Source organism: Antedon mediterranea, chromosome 4 (assembly GCF_964355755.1).
Source record: "Antedon mediterranea chromosome 4, ecAntMedi1.1, whole genome shotgun sequence".
Lineage (NCBI taxonomy): Eukaryota > Metazoa > Echinodermata > Crinoidea > Comatulida > Antedonidae > Antedon > Antedon mediterranea.
The window spans coordinates 20,043,772-20,049,771 of record NC_092673.1 but is presented as its reverse complement, the minus strand read 5'-3'; positions in this window follow the sequence as shown (position 1 = coordinate 20,049,771).

Here is a 6,000-nt window from a genome sequence, read left to right as displayed (position 1 = left end):
AGTCCAATAGCTTCCAGAAAACGTTTTTATCATGATTATCACTTATTATTCTGACGAGCTATAACAGATTGAAACTTACTGTAAAGATGAAAATACGTGATAATATGCTTTACATTTTTAGACATAATGACGTCATAAAAATTAAAATATTTTTTACTCATGGAAAGATAATTGATTGACCTAGATAATATTAAATATCGGAGGAAATGGAATACGGATAACCGAGATGCGCTCTATTGAAAGTGATGAGCAATAACGAAAGAGACAAAAATCCTATATTTTACATTCGTGTGGCCATACGATGACGTCATAACTTCGGAGAGGAAAAAAATCTGCATGAATTTATATCTACAATTTATCTTCTTGCATAATAAGTTAAAACAAATTGGGGTCACCTTTGATCCTGACGAGCTATAATAGATTCAAAATAGGCATAATTTTGACAATATTTTGTCACTTTTGCAACTAAAACGCATGCAAATGGTCTAAATCAACGTGTACGTATGACGTCATTTTAACTTGAAATGATGTCAATCTTGTTTAAAATGACTACGAAAGGCTGGACACTCAAAATTCAAGAAAAAAAACATGGTTTTCATACTCCATGCGCCCCTTACGCGTAAATTTTTTCGCGCGCGTGGGAATTTTTGACATGCTCAAAATGTCATGATCAGCGTAGAAAGTTGATTAGAAATTAATTTTGCGCATTTTGAAATTTTAAATGCGCGTGCGCGCGTAACTTCTTGTAAAAAATGCCATTTTTAATCCATAGAATATTTGCATTTGATATGACTTAAATTTTCACAAAGTGTCAAAACAAAATTACGCTTGGTTTTTAATCTATGGTCAATCATAACAAATCATAAAATCGCGCGTAAGTCACGTTGCGCAACTCTGACGTCATTCAAAAATAGGAGGTGCACAACTTCACGTATATGCCCATATGTTGACAAAGTTATGAAATGTTATGTTTACAAGTTTTTGAGATACGTGAGACACAAAAATGGGGGAGAAAGAAATAAGAACTAGACATGAAACTCGTCACTTTGACGAGTTAGTTATCCGCTCGACAAACGCCACGTGCACGTCATACGTTAGAATATTGCACACAGAAAAATATTAAGGCATTATGACCTGAACTGAAGAATATGATATGTTGTTATTTCTGAATTCTGTTATTTTGTGTCATATAGTATACACAGTACAATCTGTATACATATCACAAACAGTGTAAAATAGGTGAAATTACGGGACCCGTATTTTATTGTAATTTTTAACATCTTGACGGTTTCAAAATGAAATGTAAAAGTAGAAATTTCTGAATGAAATTATCTCAGCAACAACGTATTAACGTGTAGAAGAAATTTGAATACGTGAAATATTGATGCGCGCTCTTTTAAATGTAATGAAATATAATGCAAAAGATAAAAATACGACTTTTTTTATTTAACTGGCCATATGATGACGTCACAACATTCGATTGGCACAATTTACACATGATTTTGTATCTACAATACAATAGCTTCCTGAAAACGTTTTAATTGTGATTATCACATTTTATTCTTACGAGGCATAACAGATTAAAATTTACTGTAAAGATGAAATTAATGACCAACGTAATTTAAATTTTTAGGCATGATGACGTTAAAAAAATTAAAAAATTTTTAATTCATGCAAAAGATAGTTGATAGATCTAGAATATATTAAAATCGGAATGAAAATGGACAACGAATAAGTGGAGATGCGCTCTATTAAATGTGATGAGCTATGACGAAATAGACAAAAATCCAATATTTTATATTCGCGTGGCCATACGATGACGTCACAAAGTCCGGTTAGCCATATTAATGCATGATCCGATATCTACAACTCATCAACTTCCAGAATATGTAATTAAAAAAAAGTTCTCCATGTAGTTTAGAATCTATGACTGTTTAAAAATAGGCATAATTTTGACGAATTTTTGAACTTTTTCACCAAATACGCGTGCAAATTATCTAATTCGACGTGCTCGTATGACGTAATTTTAAGTCGAAATTGTTTAAAATTTGGTAACATTACTAGAAAAGGCTGAAAAAACATAAATCACGCGAAAAAAATATGTTTTGAACGCTACGTGTGCACCGCGTGCGTAAAAATGTTCGCGCGCGTGGGAATTTTTGACATGCTCAAAATGACATGAAACGCATAGAAAGTTGATTAGAAGTTGATAATTCGCACGTTAAAATTTTAAACGCGCGTGCGTGCGTAACTTTTTGTGAAACATGCTATTTTTAATCCATAGAAAGTTTGCGCTTGATATGACTTAAATGTTCACAAACTTTCAAAACAAAATTATGTTTGGTTTTTAGTCTATGATCAATCATTGAAATTCATAAAATCGCACGTAAGTCACGTTGCGCAACTCTGACGTCATTCAAAAATAGGAGGTGCACAAGTTCACGTAAATGTCGATATGTTGACAAAGTTACGATATGTTCTGTTTACACGTTTTAGAGAAACGCGACGCACAAAAATGACAGAAAGAAAGAAGTACTAGACATGAAACTCGTCACTTTGACGAGTTAGTTATCCGCTCGACAAACGCCACGTGCACGTTATACGTTGGAATGTTGCACACAGATAAAGATTATGGCATTATGACCTGAACTGAAGAATATGATATGTTGTTAGTGCTAAATTCTGTCTATTTTGTGTCATATAGTATATACATTTTAAAGTACACAGTATAATCTGTATACACCTAATTTAAATTTTTAGGCCTGATGATGTCATAAAAATTAAATATTTTTAACACATGCATAAGATAGTTGATTGACCTAGACATTATTAAAATCTCGGAGAAAAAGGAATACAGATAACGGTGATGCGCTCCATTTAATGTGAGGAGCAATAACGAAAGAGACAAAAATCATATATTTTACATTCGTGTGGCCATACGATGACGTCACAATGTCCGGTTAACCATATTGATTAATGATCCGATTTCTACAACTCATCACCTTCCAGAATATGTAAGTAAAAAAAAGTTTACCTCGTAGTTTAGAATCTATGATTGTTTTAAAAAAGGCATAATTTTGACGAATTTTTGAATTTTTTCATTAAAAACACGCACAAATTGTACAATTCGACATGCTCGTATGACGTAATTTTAAGTATAAATTGTTTTAAAAGTTGATAAAATTACTATAAAAGGCTGAAAAAACATAATTCACGCAAAAAAGATGTTTTTAGCGCTACGTGCGGACCACGAGCGTAAGATTGTTCGCGCGCGTGGGAATTTTTGACATGCTCAAAATGTCATGATCAGCGTAAAAAGTTGATTAGAAATTAATTTTGCGCATTTTAAATTTTAAATGCGCGTGCGCGCGTAACTTCGTGTAAAACATGCCATTTTTAGTGCACAAAAAGTTAGCGCAAGATATAAATTAAACTTTTGCTAAGTTTCAATTTAAATTGTTATATGGTTTTCAATCTATGTTAAATACACGAAATTCATAAAATCGCGCGTAAGTCACGTTGCGCATTTCTGAGGTCATTCACAATAGGAGGTGCACAACTTCACGTGAATGCCCATATGTTGACAAAGTTATGAAATGTTATATTTACACGTTTTTGAGATACGCGAGACACAAAAATGGAGGAGAAATGCGCGTGTGCACGTAACTTCTTGTAAAACATGCCATTTTTAATCCATAGAAAGTTTGCCCTTGATATGACTTAAATATTCACCAAGTGTCTATACAAAATGACTTTTATTTTTTATCCTATGATTAGTCAATGAAATTCATAAAATCGTGCGTAAGTCACGTTGCGCAACTCTGACGTCATTAAAAAATAGGAGGTGCACAACTTCACGTAAATGTCCATATGATGACAAAGTTATGAAATGTTATGTGTACAAGTTTTTGAGATTTGCGAGACACAAAAATGGAGGAGAAAGAAAGAAGAATAATACTAGACATGAAACTCGTCACTTTGACGAGTTAGTTATCCGCACCACGACAAACGCCACGTGCACGTCATACGTTGGAATATTGCACACAGATAAAGATTATGGCATTATGACAAGAACTGAAGAATATGATATGCTGTTAGTGCTGAATTCTGTCAATTTTGTGTCATATAGTATACATGCAAACACTACAGTATAATCTGCATACATATTACATAAAGTGTAGAAAAGGTGAAATTACGGGACCCGCCATTTATTCCAATTTTTAACATGGCGACGGTATCAAAATGAAACACTTAGATAGCAATTTCAGAAGGAAATTATCTTAGGAACAACATATTAACGTGTAGAAGAAATTTGAATACGTAAAATATAGATGCGCACCCTTTTAAATGTGATGAACTATTACGCAAAATATGAAAATACAACTTTTTTTATTCAACTGGCCATATGATGACGTTACAACATCCGATTGGCAAAATGTTTACATGAATTCGTATCTACAATCCCATAGCTTCCAGAAAACGTTTTAATCATGATTATCACTTTTTATTCTGATGAGCTATAACAGATTGAAATTTACTGTAAAGATGAAAATAAGTGACCCACGTTATTTACAATTTTCGACATGATGACGTCATAAAAATTAAAATATTTTTAACTCATGCGAAAGATAGTTCATTCACCTAGACAATATCAAAATCGGGGTGAAAATAAAAAACGGATAAGTGGAGATGCGCTCTATTAAATGTGATGCGCTATGACGAAAGATATAAAAATCCTATATTTTATATTCGCGTGGCCATACGATGACGTTATAATGTCCGATTAGCCATATTAATGCATGATTCCATATCTACAACTCATCAACTTCCAGAATATATAATTTAAAAAAAGTTCACCTCGTAGTTTAGAATCTATGAATGTTTAAAAAAAGGCATAATTTTGACGAATTTTGACAAATTTTTGAACTTTTTCATCAAAAACGCACGTAAATTATCCAATTGGATGTGCCCGTATGATGTAATTTTATGTCAAAATTGTTCAAAAGTTGGTAAAATTACCAGAAAAGGCTGGAAAAACATGAATCACGCGAAAAAAATTGATTTTCAACGCTACGTGCGCACCGTGCGAGTAAAAATATGCGCGCGCGTGGGAATTTTTGACATGCTCAAAATGACATGAAACGCGTAGAAAGTTGATTAGAAATTGATTTTTCGCATTTTGAAATTTTAAACGCCCGTGCGCGCGTAACTTCTTGTGAAACATGCCATTTTTTTTCCACAGTCAGTTAGCGCAAGATATAAATTAAACTTTTGTTAAGTTTCAATTTAAATTGCTATATGGTTTTCGATCTATGTTAAATACGCGAAATTCGTTAAAACGCGCGTAAATCACGTTGCGCAATTCTGACGTCATTCACAATAGGAGGTGCACAATTTCACGTGAATGCCCACATGTTGACAAAGTTATAAAATGTTTTGTTTACAAGTTTTTGAGATACGCGAGACACAAAATTGACAGAAAGAAAGAACTAGACACTAGACATGAAACTCGTCACTTTGACGAGTTAGTTATCCGCACCACGACAAACGCCACGTGCACGTCATACGTTGGAATATTGCACACAGATAAAGATTATGGCATTATGACAAGAACTGAAGAATATGATATGCTGTTAGTGCTGAATTCTGTCAATTTTGTGTCATATAGTATACATGCAAACACTACAGTATAATCTGTATACATATTACATACAGTGTAGAATAGGTGAAATTACGGGACCCGCCATTTATTCCAATTTTTAACATGGCGACGGTATCAAAATGAAACACTTAAGATAGCAATTTCAGAAGGAAATTATCTTAGGAACAACATATTATCGTGTAGAAGAAATTTGAATACGTAAAATATAGATGCGCACCCTTTTAAATGTGATGAACTATTACGCAAAATATGAAAATACAACTTTTTTTATTCAACTGGCCATATGATGACGTCACAACATCCGATTGGCAAAATGTTTACATGAATTCGTATCTAAA